The sequence below is a fragment of the Bubalus kerabau genome, chromosome 23, assembly GCF_029407905.1.
Source record: "Bubalus kerabau isolate K-KA32 ecotype Philippines breed swamp buffalo chromosome 23, PCC_UOA_SB_1v2, whole genome shotgun sequence".
NCBI classification, from domain to species: domain Eukaryota; kingdom Metazoa; phylum Chordata; class Mammalia; order Artiodactyla; family Bovidae; genus Bubalus; species Bubalus kerabau.
In genome coordinates, this window is record NC_073646.1 from 40,728,773 (window position 1) to 40,748,525 (window position 19,753).

General features: G+C 46.5%; 1 protein-coding gene and 1 long non-coding RNA gene across 2 annotated transcripts in view; one reads left to right on the plus strand and one right to left on the minus strand.

Annotated features, from left to right (window-relative positions):
- Nucleotides 1–19,753, minus strand: part of SDK1 (sidekick cell adhesion molecule 1) — a 744,542-nt gene that overhangs the window by 250,946 nt on the left and 473,843 nt on the right. The gene's annotated exons all lie outside the window — the stretch shown is intronic.
- LOC129637544 (uncharacterized) lies at nt 7,246–10,611 on the plus strand. The gene is made up of 4 exons (XR_008707514.1): nt 7,246–7,709; nt 8,541–8,681; nt 9,946–10,074; nt 10,214–10,611. It is a non-coding gene; the product is annotated as an uncharacterized LOC129637544 (long non-coding RNA).

Sequence of the window (19,753 nt, forward strand, 5' to 3'; positions counted from 1 at the left end):
ACAGTAAGAGCCAAGAATCAAAGATATTTATTTAAAAGTGACTGCATCCTTCTAAATCCAGTCTGTTTGGTATAACAGTTACTCCCTCATGGAGCATGCATTTTATGCCTCGTAACTGTCATCTTTCCATGGAAACTGGCACATAAGATCAGCTTCCCTTAGTTTAAAAGGGGCACAGAGCCGTAAAAACAATGCGAAGTGGCAACCACTTGGTATATTATAATAAATTTATAGAATGAGAGAGTTCATTTTAATATATAAAAACACAGAAACCCCGGCCTCTGGACTGTAATATCTCCATGGAATCTTAAAAGCAAAGCATTACACAGGTTTACATAAACTTTTCTGAGTTGCTGACAAAGGCTTTCATTAAAGAAAAATGCATTTTTAAATGCCCTTTATTATTTTGATCATTTTTACTTCAATGACACAATGACAGAACCCCATTTACCCAGAACTTTTCATATTACACTCAGACGGATGATCCAAAATAAATCCACGAGACACTTAAGTTGTAATACTCAGGGAATGATAAATATCAGATGGCATTTCTTTCAAATAAAATTATTTAAACAGCATTTTCGTTTTCTACCCCGTGGGAACAAAAGGAATCCAAGTATGATTTGTTAAAGGTTGCACGTGATGCGTTTTGTTAGTTTTTGACCTCAACCGCACACATGAGCCCTTCACTGTTTCGCTGGGCAGCATGGCCTTCCTGTGTTCAGGAGACTGCCGGAGACAGCCCATGTTCTCCTCCAGGTGAAGTCTCAAAGTCTTACCTGTCAGAGTCAAAAGCAGTGTGCCCACCTTTTCTCACTGACAGGGAGAACGCACCTGGCCTGTGGAGTGCTGAGCATGCTGGGGGAGGAGGAGTTATCCAGAAGAGGAGATGGGGCTTCTGAAAGCTCAGAGCCGCCTGTGACTTCCGGCCGCCCCACTTCCCTCCAGGCTTTGCTCCCCTGATGGAAATCTTGGAGAAATGAGAAGCACAGCTGTGCCAAAATGCACAATGTTAGTTCCCAGTTGTTTTTTTTTTGAAGAAAATCTTCAACTGACAATGCTCTACAGCCAAGCAGAATCCCCTACAAGAATCACCAGAGGTAGCTCTGCTTTTCCTGAACGAGAAATGTCAATCAACCTCGTATCTCCCTTCTGTATTACGGCCTTTCGACAATGCAATGTATAATATAATAATTTACATTTTCTTATACAGAGCAGTGGTACTGTACACATCATTTATCCATCTCAGGATATTAGGCAACAAGAACAGGCAAGGCAGATACTTCACTCTGAAGGCTAAAAGGGTGCCTTTCTATAAATTCCTTTTTCATAAACAGCAGCTCTTCAACACCCTCCTATGGGTGCACGTCAGCAGAAATGTTTACAATTTAACTCATGTTACGGAGAAAAAGATATATGCCACGCTTCATGTGACCCTAGTGCCCTTGGTTTCTGAGGAAACAAACAGGAGGGCGGGTTTACAGCCATACTAATTTTAAAAACAGAAGGGCCATCTAGACTGTTTACCATGCTTCAGTTCAGTTCAGTTCAGTTCAGTCGCTCAGTCACGTCCGACTCTTTGCGACCCCACGAATCGCAGCACACCAGGCCTCCCTGTTCATCACCAACTCCCGGAGTTCACTCAGACTCATGTCCATCGAGTCAGTGATGCCATCCAGCCATCTCATCCTCTGTCGTCCCCTTCTCCTCCTGCCCCCAGTCCCTCCCATTTACCATGGTAGAATGCAGCATAAAAATATCGGAAATTCTTGTGAAGAAGAGCTCTGAGGAGAGAACTGGTTTGACCAGAGTGGCAGAGCACGTCACCTTACCTGGCGGCGAAGGTGCCCACGCGTTTTATTTCATCTAATAGTAACGCAAACTGTGCTTTCAACCAAAAGAGCAAACTTATTAGCCAGATGTCACCCAGTCTGTAAAGCCGGCTCCGGTGAGGTGGCTTTCTTTTCCTCTTTCTTTTTTAATAAAGTCTAGCTCCCCTGTACAGACAGTTTTAATCTCATTATATCAAGGGTCTGCTTGATGGTATTTAATAATCACAGCGCTTCCCTGAGACAAATCTCCCTGCTCAGATGAGGCTGCCACTGAAATAACTGAGCAGTGTGTTTTTTTCAGAATCAATGGCTGGTGACAGTTTTGTTTATTGTTCATTAATAAGCAATAAACGATAACATTTCTAGTGGGTAATTGTCAGGTTACTTGATTATATTTCCTTCCAATTTATAAGGCTGACCTATGACTCATCTAAACTTTACACAGCCACATAGTCACAATCCTTCATCGTGGCAGCCAAATATGCCAGAATTAACATTCTGCTAAACGTTCAAGCCAAAATGACTCTCGAGTTATGAAATAGGGTTTTTATGAGAGGTTTTATGTAATCTGTGAACTCTGATCATCTCTAGAAAGATATAAAGGATAAGTAATGGGCTGCCAGAAAACATTTATCTCTTTCGTGAAAGAAAAGCAAACAAAAGACAGAATATGCCATACAGCGGAAAACCAGGCATGGCCAGTGGATGACAGCCAGGAGATGAAACGTGCTGTTATCCCCCAAACCGGTTAGAGTAGCCTGCTGTCTAAACGCCGGAGAACAACCCAGAGATCCAAACGTGTATGTTAAGTTTTTCTAAGATGTTTTAATCAAAAGGACCTACACTTCTATATATCTTCCCACCAAAATAATCAAATTCTAATTTCTTAATGTGCTTGGGAAAAATACACTTTCAATGAAGAGTTCATTTTCTTTTTTCTCCTGTGTTAAAAGCCTTTTTATTTTTCTTCAGCCAGTTTGAACTCATATCCTCAGATTGATTGACCAAGACAAATTCTTAATCCAACATGATAAAATCACCAAACATGCTTTTTCTGTGTTTGGCTGGACCTTAATTTCTCTTAGTTCTTGAGTCATCACTTGGAGAAATAGGTGTCCATCAGTGCCAGGAATGAACACCCGCCCACAGTGGCCACGTCCGCAGTCTCCCGCGGTGCCTTGTTAATTTGCCAGAAGGGCAGAGGAAGAAGGCAATGACTGCATCCTGCAGCCTGAGTCCGTCAGGGTCCCACGGCCTTGCCGCCACGCTGGCCAGCGAGCTGAGTGCTGTGGGCTCCAGGCCATTTATCCTCTTGGTGACCCAGCTCTCATGACCAGTGGGGTCGAATCCAGACTCTTCAGCTGGCAAACCAAGTCCTTCATGGGGGTCCTGACTGCTTTCTCTCACACTGTTTCCCTATCATCACCACCCTGCAAACACGCCTTGTGGTTGTCTCACAGGGAACGGAACGCTTCCCCATTCTAACATCGCAGTTTCTGTATGCCCCCAAATCAAAGCTCAGTCTCTCTCCTGCACTAATCTGTGGCCCATGGACTCTGAGTGGGAGGTGGGGGCATCCATAAAGCTCGCTGTGTGAGTGTGTGCACTCTGCTGGTCCCCGGCGCTCAGCATCTGCCCCTCCGCTCCCCCGAGGCAGCGACGGAGGCTTCGCTGCTCTGGATCCTCCCCCTGAACCTCAGAGTCCCCTTCCTTCCTGGGGCCTCTGTGCTTGCTGCCTGCCTCTTTCACCATTCCAAGCACTCGTCCCCTCTGCAAAGGCTGCAGTGAGGCGCCTGTTGACTTGTCTGCTGTCTGTCTTCCCACAGAACAGGTCTCATCAGAGCAGGGTCACCATCAGACTTCCAGAGCCTGGAACAGGTCTAGGCAGAGAGACACCCAATCGATATTTGCTGAATTAATGAATATGTGAATGAATCAGCCTTTCAAAGCAGTTTGAGACGTGAGAGAGGTTCTGATGTGGTTGTACGTGATGAGGGAAATGAGCCTCCTGGTATTTGGAAGGACACTGTGTGATACTTGGATCTAGCTGAACTAACACAACACAGCCTTGATGCTCTCTTCTTTTCGCCTTCTGATCCTTTACGGTGGCCCCCTTTCCTTGCAAGCAGGTATCGAAGCCCTCTCAGGCGTATGTGTGTATTGCCGTGTTTACTGCTGCTCTCTTTCTTTTTCAAGTGCATATTTAAAACTTACTCACTTCTACAAAGGCTTCCTTTCCCCGTGACCCGCAAAATAACTTCTGGAGAGATGCTAGTGGTAGGGCCTTGGGCTGCATGTGCGTTACACAGAAGGAAGCCCACAAAACCAGAGTGTCAAGAACTGAGGCCACTGGCTGCCTGCTGAGGGCTGTCCATCCTTTCTTCATGCAGACAGATATTTTGGTAAATGGCAGGTCATATGTCAAAAAAATTTCTGAACCCGTGCTCTTATTACTATTTCCTTCCAACATCCCTTCAAAGGGAGAAGGAAGGACTGCTCTCCCCAGTCTCTCTGTCAGACTCACTCCTTCAAGACTAATTCCACGTCCCTTTGTCAGGAGGCTCTGTCCAGCCAAACCCCCATTTCCACCCTCTCCTTCTTCCCCTCTCTCCTGCCCCCTTCACAGTGGCTCCAGCATGGCTTCCTGTAAGTCTCATCTCCTTGGACACGCTTCACTCCCCAACTCCAAGGCTAGGGTATGCTTTGTACTCCTGTATGATATCTAGGGAAAGAGGTTTGAGTGGTGGGAAGCTGAATAAATGTATGAAAAGTGTGGACAAAGCTAGTGACCCCAGAAGGCTGGCAGCCAGAGGTGAAGTTCAAGTAGGAGCAAAGGAGACTGCTACATTCGGGGGGATAATTCTGAGGAAAAGGCTTCTTCGCAGAGAGATGTTCACTCCTGATCTGTTTTTCTCTCTCCCTCTGCTGTGCATTCCTTCCCTCACTGGGCAGAGATGGGACTTAGCTAAACGGTGACGTGGGGGAAATACAGACAAGGTGTGCTCAGCTTGTAAATGGTGCAGCCGCTGTGGAAGACGATACGGCAGTTCCTTGAAAAGTCAAACAGGGTTACCATACAATCCAGCAAGTCCATTTCTGGGCATGTGACCAAAAGGATTGAAAGCAGAGACTTGAACAGATACTTGCACATCCATGTTCAGGGCAGCATTAGTCACAGTAGCCGAAAAGTCAAACCACCCCAGTGTCCACTGATGGATGAATGGGTAAACAAAATGTGGCTCATCCACACACAGGAGTGTTAATCAGTCTTAAAAATGAAGGAAATTCTGACGCCTGCTGCAGCCTGGGTGAACCTTGCAAACATTGTACTGAACAGAAGACGTCTAACACGAAGGGCAGAGGCATTATCCCAGGTAGAGGAGGAGGAGCCCAATCCAGACAGGCAGCAAGGAGCACAGAATTAATGAGTGCAGGGAATAATGAGTACTGTGTCGAGGGAAAAACTTTGAGTTTGGGAAGATGAAGAAATTCCAGGAGCGGATTGCGGTGATGGTTGTGCCCCAGTGGGAAAGTACCCAGTGTCATTCAGAACCGCTTAAAATGGCGAATTTTATATTATACATATTTTATCACAATCTTTTTTTTTTTTTTTTAACAAAAGGACCCATTTGGCAATGGGGTGTGGAGACACTGATGGAAACCTTGAGAAAAGTTTCTACCAGAACTTCTCTCGGAGGAAGCTGTGTGATGAGTGGCAAGATGATGTGTGAGGCCAGCACCCCGCGGACCAACGGGAGTGACAGGGTCTCCTCCTGGGTGTTCTGGTCACAGCCGAGGAGAGCTCTCCAGTCCGAGACAGAGGTGGAGGAGTGGCTGAGGATGACGCGCACAGGCTGGGTGTTCTCACCAGCACTTCCCTGCCCTCCCTCTGAGGGGCCCTGGCAGATACGGGGCTGAGACCAGACGCCCTCAAGGAGAGAGCCACCAGGATCTCAAATCCTAGTTCTGTCAGAAAAAGGATGACCTTTCTGATAAATACAAGGACAAAACTGAATGAAACTCACGGGTTATCTAAGATTTGCATAACATATAGTTCAGGTGACCACATTTTCCAAACCTGAAATTAGAAAGTGTCTGAGGAAGGGGTCTTTCTGATTTGTAAATATGGGAGGGAAGGTCTGATAAGGTCACAAAAATTACCTTTAATTCTATATTTAACACACACCCTTTGTGTCGTTGTGTGTTGCTGCATTCAGTCAGTCATGTCTGACTCTGTGACCCCATGAACTGGAGCCTGTCAGGCTCCTCTGTCCAGGGGATTTCCCAGGCAAGAACACGGGAATGGGTTGCCATGCCCTCCTCCAGGGGATCTTCCCAACCCAGGGGTCAAATCCCTGCTCTTGCATCTCCTGAACTCGAAGGTGGGTTCTTTAACTGCTGAGCCACCTGGAAAGCCACACACCCTTTACTGAGAAGAATAAAATGTCAAAAATTATTCTAGTTTAGAACGACACAGCCACCATGTGATAGCAACACAGACTGGGATTGTGCTATCCTGGAAGCGCTGTCTCAGTCAGGGGTTTTCGATCCTGGCTGCAGCCCGGAATTACCTGAGGAACTTCGAAAAGTGCCCATGCCTGGCTCCCCCGCCCCCGACGTTCTGGTGGAATAGGCCTGGGTGGGTTCTGGGACTTTCCGAAGTTCCCCTTGTGATTCCAACGTGAAGCCACAGCTGAGCTCTGGTCTAAATAAAGGAAACCAATTTCCTAATCATTGCATAAGTAGATGGATCTGCAGATGTAGTAATTCAAATGAGATGTAGATTCAAGGGGTTCCTAAGAACTCCTTGCTGTTGGCAAGGAGCTTTTGGAAACTTGCTCTCAAAAACATTTATACAAAACAGTACCCAGGAGCCTCTATGTTGCGCCGGGTCACTCAAAGCTGACGGCTGGAGTCTTCTGGCTCCAAGTCAACCTCAGTCCCTGAGGACCTGCGAGGAGGGGTGCCTGTCACCCCGACAGCTGCTGGGACCGTTCTCTGCAGACGGTATCCACCTTTACGTGGGGACGGATAAACACAAACTCTCCTAATTCGGCAATCAGGACAGATAATTGCATCTTTGTAATTGTTTTCTTTTTTCAGCTTAGGTTCACTTTGATGGGAGATGGTAAAATTAGTCCACAAACCATGTGAAGTTTGCTTCTTTGCTGATTAAAGCCTTAATTGATTCAGAATGTTTTACAAATCAATCTCTGTGAATTACTCCAGGCACACGAAGCCATCTTATAAAGAAGTGTTAGCCCCAAATAAGGTTTTGAACGAGCACCAAGTTAACAGACAGCCCTTCTGGTGGAGACATTCAAGTTCTGCTTGGGATGGAAATGAGTCTTGCTTTCTCCCATTTGTGTTCAAATTACTCATTCCATTTCTTTTTGGAGGCAACCAAGCAGCAGGGGACCAACTAAAACTCTTCAGCTTGACGCACACAAACCTCCCCAGACCCAGAAACGCCCATGTGGGATCACCAACCCCTGCAAGCAGGGGAGAAACGACGTACTGGAGACGCAGCTCCGGTTTTACTGAGACATCAAAGGAAGCAATGCGTGGATTCTACTTAAACAAAGAAACACAAAAGAGAAAGGTGGGAGGAGCCAGGCTCTGGCGGTGCCACAGGCCTCTGCAGGCGCTGCCCTGCCCTCCGGCTGCACACCTGAGGCCACCGAGTTGTTAAAAACCGGTAGGAGTTGAGCTCCTCTGCTCCCTGAAATCCAAAGGAACCCGACTGATGAGCGGCTCTCTCATCCTAAGAGCGCGACCACCCTGAGGACACCGGAAGTAAAGGTCCTGAGAACGAGACACCGTGAGAACAAGCCAGCCTGGAAGGAGACTCCTAACCCAGCGCCCAGCTGACCACGGGTGGGCGGGAGATAATCCTCTGGCTTCATGCTCCTGCTTCATGACCCACAGAATCACGAGAAGAGGCAGGGAGGGGGAAATGATTGCATTTAGCAAGTAAATGTTGGAGGTAGCTTTCACACTGGATAACCAAACACAGTACATTTGCTCCTTCCTGCTCCAGTATCCACAATCTATTACTTCATCTTTATGATATGCTTTGAGACCCCAGGGGAAATTCCAGGCTCTCTAGTTTTTTGTTGATGAACATTTTCTTACATGTTTCCTAAAGTAAAGCATGCATCTTCTATTTGACTTGCTCTTCTCAATGTTTCCTTGAATAAATACCCTTTGTTGAGTTTGGTGTCATCTCTCCTCCACGGTGTTTCCTGGCTGTCGAGTATCCCCTGGTGGTGTGTTCATCTTTGCTTTTGAGACTTCACGGGAGAATCTCGCTAAAGTGAGAAGGGGGTCACGGTGCTGCTGACCAGCGTGCTTATCCAGGTAGCCTTCTGGGAGTGAGTTCTAACCTCTCCTCCTGGCTTTAGAACTAGAGGACTGGCCTGTCTCTCTCACACACAAATCTCAGTACTCAGAGCTCTCGTCTGTGGGGAAACACATCTGTGGCCACAGCAGCGGGGGGGCAGTGATACGTCCGCGGGTCTGGGGAACACTGCTGCAGAGCCGTCAGCCCCCCCGTCTGCATCTCCGTGCCACCATGCTCTCGGCGGCTCCCACCTCTGGTGCTGCTCCCACCGTCTCCAAGCTTCCTTCCCATGCACTCTTGTTTGCTCTCTTTCTTCAGGAATTCTTCATAATATATCCCCTTTCCTTTTTTTCTGTGTTATCTAGCTGAGTCTTTGGAAAAGACCCTGATGCTGGGAAAGACTGAGGGCAGGAGGAGAAGGGGGCAACAGAGGATGGCATGCTCAGATGGCATCACAGACTCAATGCACATGAGTTGAGCAAACTCCAGGAGATGGTGAAGGACAGGTGAGCCTGGCGTGCTGCATGCAGTCCATGGGGCTGCAAAGAGTCAAACTCAGCTGAGTGACTGAACAACAACAACCTATTATCTATCATCTGTCATTCATTCATTTATTATCTATCTGTCATCTCTCCATCTTTGTTCCTGTTTCTACCATTTGGAGAAAGAGGAAGAGGCTATGAAGAATCTTCATCCCCCATTTGAACTGAAACCCCTCAAATATTCTTCTTCTATTTCCAGTAGAAAATACTGTAGAATAAATCTGCACTGTCGCTTTTATGTTTTCTGATAAATATAGGTTCTTGAGTATAATTGCGACTTTTTAAGATATCATGAGCAGATATTTCTTAAATTTACATTCCATGCCCACTGAAAGACCTTGTCAGCACTAGGGAGTATGGTTGCTATGTTCTCTATAAGAATCAGATCATCTTCAGTGGCTAATAACAGATAATGGCGATAAGCACGTACTGAGAATGTGGGTAAGGAAATAGGGGAAATAATGAACATTTGCTGCGTGTCTGCCGTTTTCGAAGAGCTCTTTTTATATCATCTGACTTAATTTGCACAAACACTCTGGAAGGTGTGTTTGTGTACCTCGCACAGACGAGGCATCTCTTGGGCTGATTCACGCTTGAGTACAGGCTGCATCCATTCACTGTGGGGAGAGGATGCGTGGGTCTCCTGTGGGCCCTGGTGCTCATCTGGGTCACCCCAGGGAGCGCCTTCTCCCCTTTCCTCTAGCTTAGCGAGGGTCTGAAGGCACCCTTCCCACGGGGAGTCACGAGACGAGGGAGCGATGGAGCAAAGACCTGAACCCCTGCTCCTCTAGCATTTCATGGATCATATTTGGCCCCAACAAGTTTTCTAGGAAAGTGAGATTTACTGTATCATCCTCAAGTACTTTATTCCTTGGAGTTATAATCCCTATTCCATATTCTCAAATTAAGAAATTTGTTAAGCTTTATTTAAAAAAAAAAACACATGCACATATTCAAAATCTGATTACAAAAATTTCCTTGCATAGTTTTCAATATTTAAATTCATTTGATTAAAAAAACCCCTAAGGACCGTAAAACATAAGACAGACTAGACTGGGAGGGCCTAAAAGACAGTCATGTTTATCGCTATATCCCCGACAGCTGATGCTGTGTAAACGCCACCCAGGATTGTCAAACAAACGAGCACACTCCAGAATCTACACTCAGGGCTGCAAACTGCTTCCAAGTTTAGTCTGAACAAGAGATTTCTTCCCATCTTTCCAAACAGCAAAGTCAACACACACACTGGGCATCACCCAAATGGCAGACACGTCCCGTCCACGCTGCTGGGAGGGAGACAGAACCTGTCGGCGGACCACGAGGCAACAGCCTGCGTTCCTAAGGCCTGATCCCTGGGGTAGGCGACTGCAATGGCAGAGGGACGTGGTATTTAAAGATTAAGGAAACAGGTTTTACTTTCCTTAAATAGCATGTTTTAAAGTAAATTTCAACAAACAGATTTTTAAACAAATAGCACCTCTCACCCATTTTGCCAGACTCTTAAAATGGATGTGTTTCAAGTTGCGACGGCTGATGACGGCATGGTGACCACGTCTTCCGAATGCATCTTCCAAACACATGAGCTGTCCTTCAGAGACTTTCTACATCCAGCCCTCTGGTCTGCTAGACAGAGGACACTAGCTAGAACCACTTTCGTCATCAAAATTTCAAAATGATGTAATAACGATCCCAAGAGAAAAACAAGAGTCGACCCACACCCCTGAACACAGTTAACCATGAACGTGAGGGCCTGGAGGGCAGCAGCGGGGCCTGTCCTCTAACGCGATGGTCCACAAAAAGGCCGGCTTCCCATCCAACACTTCCTTCTCTTTTCGTTCACTCAGATTAACTCACCTTCCACTCCACAAGCAACCTCTCAATGCACCGGGACCATTAAACAGTTAAAAATATACTTCAAACACGTACTTCCTGTTAGGAACGTGTTCTCTCATTTGTCACAATCTGTCAGGGATTTCAGAATGCACCCTTTCATTTGTAGGCCTCACTCTTTAGCAGCCACTCTTTAAATCCATCTCTCTTCCTCCATGGGGCGAGAGGAGCCATTTAGCCATTTTGCATCCAGGTCCAGTATTTTCCAAAGGGCAACTCTGCTGTGCTCACAGTGGCCGCCTGTAAGGAAGCTTTTCTCAGACTTTCCCGTAAACCACACATGCCAAGATACCTAATGCCAGCAGGCTGTGCTTAATGAACAGCATCCTCACAACACCTGTATGATTGGCAAGTTCTAACATCAAAAGATATCACTTATCTAAATTATTATTCTCTTGGGGATTAGTATTTTCAAACTATAGCTCCACTAAAGCGAATGCCGGTGACAAAGCAAGAAACACACACATAATGCAAGCACATTATGCTTCTATCTTCATGCAAATATGAGATATAAATTAGTTTTAGCTCAGATTTAAAATATGCTAAATACTTATAACATTATTAACGTGAAGCCAAAATTACATATCAATTTCTTAAGTAATATAAAATAGGATAATTCCTTCATTAAAATGTTAATATCACCAAATAATTCAATTAAAAAGACGATATCATGTCTTCAAGAGAGACATTGTCTCCTAAAAGCTTATTATTCGTGCTAGATAGTATCTTTGTCTGCTTTTAACAAGCTTTAAATGCATTTTAATAAAATGATAATTTTCACTCTAACAAGTAAAAATTCCAACATGTATTGTATAATTTTGAATTATAATCATGCACATATGGGATTTTTTTTTTTTTCAGTTAGCCCCTCAGATTTGGTTAAGAACTCAGACACTTTTTAGAAATTAAAAAAGATGTCCTGTTTTTATTAATATTAAAAATGGCATATGATAATCATTTAAGACATGCATACGTGCTTGTCGTTCAGTCCTATCTGATTCTTTGTGACCCCATGGACTGTAGCCCACCAGGCTCCCCTGTCCCTGGGATTCTCCAGACAAGAGTGGGTTGCCATTTCTTTCTCCAGGGGAATCTTCCTGATCCAGGGATCAAAACCTGGTTTCCTGAGGCTCCTGCATTGGCAGGTGGATTCTTTACCACTGAGCCACCTGGGGAGACCACAGTCAATTAAGTCAATAACAGATATTACTTGAAAATGTTTATGCTTAATAAAAATGTTAATATCTTTAAGAAATATGCAAGGAGGTACCAAGCTTTGTACAGTTCTTTCAGTAGGAAGAGGAGCACAAGCCTGTGCAGAGTCCAGGCGAGCCGATGGGAGCCTGGTGGTGGCAAGAGGGAGACAGGACACATGAGAAGTTTGCAGGGGGCAGGAGAAAACAGGGCCAGGCCTCCCAGAAGAGCAGCTCCAGGAAGTGGGGGTGTTTCAGGGGTGAGCAGAAACAGGAAGACCCCTGGGAAACAGGAGGGAAGCAAGTTAAGAGCCAGGCGGTACACACCGACTTGGAGGGAATATATAGAGGGGTCAGCTGGCGCCTCTTCCTCAGGGGCAGCAGTGTGCTGAGAGAGTGAGGAGCAAGGGCGGCTGGGGAGGGAGAGTCGTTTGTGTGGAAACACTGACAGTGGTCCGAGATGAACACGGCATATATTTTCCAAAATGGCCTATCAGGAGGTAATCAAGTTCCTCAGGCAAACGTCCTTCTCTTTTTAAAATCAGAGGGTAGAATTCCCTGAGCACATTTAGAATTCACACCTAATACTCTACTCACTTTATGCAATAAACATATTTTATAGGAAATCTTTACCAAGATCCCTTTAAACAGTGTATTAACGGCACACCCCCAAGGGCTGTGTCCCTGCGTATTCTGTTTCCCGTGCGTGCCTAAGTGTGGGGGGGGGCATGCACACACATGTGACTGCCTGTGTGTCCCCTGTGAGCCTTCTTATCACTCAGCTCATGGAATAAGGGAGTGTGTCGTTTATCAGCAACCTAAACTTACTGTTAATAAAACTTCTGGGCTCTTTTTCCTCCTGCTATGTGCAAGCTCCTCTCATTTACTTCAAACAGAAATATATACGCGTTATCAAGACATGCAAACCCAACCTTCTTCAAGTAATTGGGAATATGGTCTAAAATTATTAAATTGGATTTCTGTAAAGTTGTGTGTAGGGGAGCAGCTCCAATAAAATACCATTTCCACTAAACTTATTCCAGAAACCACACTTTCAGCCTGTTCATACTGAGGATCCAGTCACTTCCTAAACGTAGCCAGTAATTTTCCCTATTCACTCAGATGTTTTACTTTTATTATTTGGGGGGCTCATATAGCAAGTGACCTGTTCAGTGTTAAATAAATATTCACTGCAAATGGAGCTTCTTTTTGATTGACTAGTCTGCACTTGAAAAAAAAAATTAGAAAAAACTGTGCACAGAGAGAATCCCATGTAAATGCTGAAGGAAGACCTACTGCCTGGGGACTCTGAGTCAAGACCTGCTTACCCTTAGGGCAGGTCTAGGACCTCTTTTCAGAGAAGGCAATGGCACCCCACTCCAGTACTCTTGCCTGGAAAATCCCATGGATGGAGGAGCCTGGTAGGCTGCAGTCCATGGGGTTGCTAAGAGTCAGACACGACTCAGCGACTTCACTTTCAGTTTTCACTTTCATGCGTTGGAGAAGGAAATGGCAACCCACTCCAGTGTTCTTGCCTGGAGAATCCCAGGATGGGGGAGCCTGGTGGGCTGCCATCTCTGGGGTCGCACAGAGTTGGACACAACTGAAGCGACTTAGTAGCAGCAGCAGCAGGACCTCTTTTCAGCACAAGCCAACTGCAGGCCATCTGATGAGCTCCATGGCCCACACGTCCCTCTGTTCTTTCCACGGGTCTGGCCGACCACCGACAGACCCAGATGATGTTTTTATTCTCTTTCACCAGCTGGCTTAAGCGGCTTCACCTCCCTGTTCAGAACCCTCTGTCCATGAGAACCTGCTGGGTCCCCACTCTCGCCCAGCCCCGGCTCTCAGACCTCCTCCCTGATGCTGCCCGGCAGCAGGCGGCCTCCCTGGGCTGGGCCGTGGAGCCCAGTTCCTTCTCTGTGTCTTGTGTGATCACGGATGTTCTGCTGAGACACACATTATGTGACCAAGTATTATGTGAAAAGCCCTTCTCTTGGTGGGGGCGGGGCGGGAGAAATGCACACTAATCTGTTAAGTAATGATTGGATTCATTCAGGAGGTTTTGCTCCTAATGGATTTTTGAACACATAATTGCACATATTATCAGAATTAAGGCTCTTGTTCACTCAGACCAAATCAGAAGCACGGTAGGAAAACAGGTTTGACTTCTGTCTCTGAGGCTGTCAGGACAGCGATGTTCCGTGGCTGGGACTTATGCTGGGAGCTGCTGTTGGCATTAAGGGGTTTTCCGAGGTGGTTCTCTCCAATTTCTTCGCTGTTGAAATTATAGTTGAAAGCATGGATTTTCCCCTGGGTTTGCTGACGTTTGGTTTCACAGTGTTATGTTGCAAAAGAGAGTTAAGTTGCAGGAAGCCGTTTATCTGGGGAAGAAGATCAGCGAAGGTGCAGATGCCAAGCTTCAGTGTCCCCTGAGAGCCAGGTCGGCAAGTCCCAGTCCCTGCAGTCTAGGACCTGACCCCTGATGGAGTCCACTGCCCTCCTCCCATCCCCTGGCCCTGTTTGAGGATCCCCCCTAGGGAAAATCCTAGAGCTGCACCAGTCAGCTTTTGATTGGTATTCTTTACAGGGCTGAGAAAATGTTTAATCAGCATAATAGTCACAGAAGCCTTTGTATATATTCTTCCCACATCTAATCTATAAAAGTTTATTTAGTTTTGTTGGGCTCGTAAAACAGAAGTTTAGACTTCACAGGGTTCAGACTCCTCATTTTACAGATGGAAAGACTGAGGCCCAAATCCTCAGCAGTGAAAAACCAGAAAGCCTCTGAAGTTTCATGGTGAGCTGGGTTCTCTACAAAATAGACTCAAACCTTTGGAGTGGAGGCCAGGCTTTATAATAAAGGCCTTTTTGTATAACAATGTTTGAGTGCCTATGATAATATTGTTTCAGTTCTAAAAGAAACTAATTAATTTTCATCAAAAGCATTATGAATTAAAAAAAATCAGATGTGCTAAAAAATGAATGAAAACTAATGAAGGAATATCATCAATTTTAGTTAATTTGGAGAAGAAAGAGCCAAGTTCTATTTTGCAGGTGATAAAATTTTAACAATTTCTTTTCCATAATAAAAGTTCCTTTTTAAAAACTGCTAGAGACAAAGTTAATAAATCATATGCCATCTGTAGTCAAAGAGAAGACAATTTGAAGCCAGGGTATTCAACTTGGTCCAGAAGACAAAGGAAGGTGAGCCCACGCTCTGCAGAATCCTGAAGTCAACAGAGTCAAGGAGAATGAGTCTGTCCTCCCGTCTGGGTTGGCACCAGGCCCCACGCCTGGAAGTCGAGAGCCCAGGGAGGCGCAGGTCGGCACAAGCCCCTCCATGATAGAGTCCCACAGGCGTGTGCTGGCTGGGCCGGGGCTTCCGCCTGCACAGTGACTGGGGAGGGGCTTCTGTGGGCGCTCGGGGCGCCCCGCCCCAGGGAGCGCGGGCGGGCCCCTCCTCTCCTTGCTGCCGCCTGCTCTCCTGAGCCTCCACAAATGCCGCGGCCGTTTCCTGGCCGCACGTGCGCAGCCCTTTCCAGGCCGCACGTGTGCTGACACCACGCTCTCTTTGCCATGCAGACTTGGATGCCTTGTTGTCAGGCTGTCAGGGAGTCGATTCCAGGGACGCAGAGTGAGGAAGGAAGGGGGTCTTCCTCGCCCTCGGCCGGCATGTCAGCTGGACTGGGCTGCTGGTCTGGGCGCGGGAGGTGATTGAGACCTTCCTCAAAGTGTCTAGGTGACTTTCCCCACTTGTTATGCATCACGGCCCACAGCAGAATGGGTGGCCACAGGCTTGGGGACGAGTGAAGCTTGGGATGACAGTTTCGGCAGCAAGTCTCTCACTAAGCTGTCCTTTCTGGTCTTGAATTCTGAGCCATCTCCCTGAACTAACTGGAGGCTCAGAGCGGTCCAGGTCCATGTGGGTTCTGTCTAGAGCAGTCCTTCTCAAGTTCTACTATCAGAATCTGGAGAGCCGGCCGAGCCACAGGTTTCTGGCTGTGGCCCCAGAGGTGCTGGTCACCAGGTTGGGGTGAGACTCTGAGAATCTGCGTGTCTAGCAAGGATCCAGGTAATGCTGACACTTGTGGCCCCCGGACATACTTTGAGCAGCTTTGCTCTAGAACCTCTGCACAGCACCACTCGAGAACTCGGCTGTTCAACCAGCAGCATCACCTGGGAATGTGTTAGAAATCGTGGCTTTCTCAAACTTTACTGTTTAGAATAGGAATCGCCTAAATATCCTGTTAAGATGCAGAATTTGATAAAGCAGCCGTTAAGATGGAGCTCAGAATTTTGCATTTATAACAAGCTCCCAAGACGATATGATAATTATGGTCCAAGGACCATACTTTGGGTTTGGTCTGTTAATTTTCAGGGATGGCTACATAGTAACATCACCTGGGCGCTTAAAAAGGGTCCTGAACCAGCCCAATAACTTTCTTGGGTGTCCAGGGTTAAGGACAGAGTCATATACTTAACGATACTTTTGTTCCATTCTGTCGCTTTCCCTATGATATTATTAAATACACTGGCCCAGCACTTCTGAGTTTCCTCTGACTTCTCCTTTGTCAGTGGACCTCCCGTTTCCACTGTCCGGGCCCTTCAGGAGGGCAGTCAGCGGTCCTCAGCTCCACACCCCCTGCCCCACCTCTTTCCCTGTTTCAACTTTCATTTCCAAATTAAGCACAGGCCTCTCACTACCACTTTCACTGAACGTGGGCTTCACATATTTATGCCCATATCAACCATAAGAGAATTTTGAGAAACTATATCCCCTGTATCCCTTTCACATCTTTTAAGCTTACATTTTAAACGGTTACATTGAATCCAGGAGATGGTGAATGACAGGGAAGCCTGGCGTGCTGCAGTCCATGGGGTCGCCAAGAGTCGGACATGACTAATCGACTGAACAACAATTAAATGTTTCTAGTGTATTTTAAATAAACCTTCAGATCACTCTTTCCCAGGCACCTAAAAGGGACCTAGATTCCTTTGTGAAATGATGCCAGCCTTCATTCATTTAAAAATCTCCTTTTAATGTCTAGAAATTTTATGTCATTCTTTTTTCTCCTTCAATCCATGACAGAATTCTTTTTTTTTCCATGACAGAATTCTATTCATTGTAGTATGTTTTATGTTTGAAAGTCTTTTATCATTGCATCACACTTCTCTACATAAGAAAGGAGAGATATTTCATTTTTTTCAAATTCCTCTAATTCTAAAACTCTATATGTTAAAAAAATTTCTAGGTTGGTTATCCATTATAATTATTATTAATATTTAATAAATCAAACCAACATATATCATTACAAATTTTGAAAAATACTGAATATAAAAAGTAAAATTCTACTGGTAATGCATCTCTTAATGAGATGAATGAGACTGTTCTCTTTTTAATTAGTTCATGTATTCATGGATGAATATTACTTCCAGCTAAAATGAGAAAGCATTCAGCATCAATTTTATTCCTATTTTTTGTTTTTATAAATGTATGCACCAAGAAAACTTATTTTCATAAATAAGTAGATGAGAATGGAAGTTTCATTGTAACAATGTCAGTCACTTCTTTGACATTATTCTGATGGCTATGCCCAAAGTCACACAGTAATTTATCACCAAACATTATTTTTCATGATCTATTGGCTGACAACTTGACTAGGTCCTCCTTCCATTTTGTTGAAAGCTAAGAACTGTAAGCCATCCAGCTTGCAAGAGGATCTCTTACCCAGTTATTAAGGGCATCTGCTTTCTCAGCACTGACCCCAGTGTTTGAAATTATCCTTCGTCTGACAAGTGGAGGGCTTGACAGTCCAGAGCAATGCAAGGAAGAAAGACTAGCCTTTGGTGGGACGAAGCCTCTTCCCTTGTGTGGTGGGAGAACAGCAGTTGAGAAAGGGAGGGGACGCCCTGCTCCTTTGCTGCAGACAATTCCTTGGGCAGATCAGTCCGGGAGACAGTCCATGCGTGAACGCGGGGTAGAAACTGGTTCCTGGAAACCCATCCATCTCTGGGGCCCCGGAGTAACTGAGCCCCTGGATGGAGGTGAACCCCATCAGTTAATGGAGAGCAGAGGGCACCAAGCAGCCAGGCAGCAGGGATGACTCCGCCGAGCACTGTGAGATGCTCCCAGCTTCTCTGCCTGACTTCCGCTCACCTCTTTCTGATAGAGATCGGGCACTGCAGAAGACATCCCGCTATGAGAAGGACAGTAACTGGCGCCTGGCTGGCATCCTTGTCAGGGCAGCTGTCCGGGACCGCCAGGACTGCCCATGAGACTCAGGTGGCAGCCACTCTGGCTCCCCGCTGTCTTGAGGGTATGTGGGTCCAGGGCCACCAGCTCTTCAGTGTCCATGTGGAATCTTCTGGATTTTTTAAGGCTGTTTACATTTCCTGAACAGGCCTCTCTGGGCCTCTGCTCAGACAGTCTGCTTCTCATCCCGGAAGTTTGTATGTTCCAGCCGTGAACAGAGTGGGGTCTGTTGACCCCAGGCACTGCTGTGCCCTAATCAGGGCAGCCTCCTCCCCAGCTCTTGAGCCAGTGAACTCCTACTCAACCCTTGGTCTCAGTCAGCATCAGTCCCTCAGGGACCACCTTCCCAGGGTCCTCCAGATGAGGCTGGATGTCCACCTTGGGGTTTCCATAGTGACCTGGGCTTCTCTCTATTACGGCTCACATGCTTCTTTTCATCACCTATTTAATTAGATGACCTTCTCACCCTTGGCTCCCCTGACTATCCAACGTCTAGCACAAGCCTTGGCATATGAGATATTCTGTAAGGAACTGTAATGAGGTCATCAGTCACTTACCAAGTACCCCACACTGGCCATGAGCTGACCACTTCTTTGGGGTGCCGTTAACACAGATTATTATAGACCCTGGAGGTGCACAGTGCAGCTGCCCCAGAGGAGTGACTGACTACCCGTCTTTGCCAACAGAAGCCTGCCCAGGGGAAGCCGCTCCGTGGCTGCAGACCTTTGGCGCATGAACCCAGGTGTGCATCTGCTCCCACCAACAAGGGGGCTGGAGCCGGAGTGTCACTGGTCACAACAAGCCCTCGCCACCTCTACACAATTCTAGGAGCACATAGAGACCAAAGGCGGTGCGCAGGTGGCTTCAACGGGAGTCCTTTTGTACACAGAGTGTTATGTGTTCTCACAGGACTGTTCTGTCTACTGTACTCCCTGGACACATGCAGTCACTAAAATTAAAATAGTAAAGTTAAAAAGCCACCTGCTCAAACACTCTAGTCACATTTCGAGTACTCAACAGTGCCCTGTGGGTACTGGCCACCACACTGCACGGCTCAAGTAGAGAGGACCCCCATCATCACAGAAACTGCCCACGGGTCAAAGCTCAGGTGCCCCCAGAGCAGTGGTGGGAGATTCAGAAACATTTCTCTCCAAACAGGGGGTCTGTCAACACAAACACCCGAGTTCCTCAAGAATGAAGAGACTTCTCTCCCACCCTGAAACAGCTGCCCATCTCACAGCTTTAAACCTGCAGTCATTCCACATTCCACAGGAACGTTTTCCCCAAAGAGCAGTGTGCTCCCCGGGAAGACCCGAGACTCTGCCTCAGGAGGAGGTGCTCAGCGAGGGAGACCGCTCCTCCGGGGGAGGTGGCAACTTGTCAAACAGTTTCTGAGGTCAGAAAAGTTTCTCTCAATGCTTAAATACTGGTTCATGGGTTTTTAAGGTGTTGTGTGGACTAAAGGAGACCCGGGAAAGGAGTAAACACATGCCACAGATGGGAAGTCTGGACTCCTGATCTAAGACCTCAGGAAAGAAGCTACAAGAGATAAAAGAAATTGGGGGCAGTTGTGAACTGAATGGTCTTCCCCTAGAGTCCATTCCATGGACTGTAGTCCGCTGGGTTCCTCCGTTCGGGGGATTCTCCAGGCAAGACTGGAGTGGAGTGCCACTTCCTTCTCCAGGGGATCTTCCTGA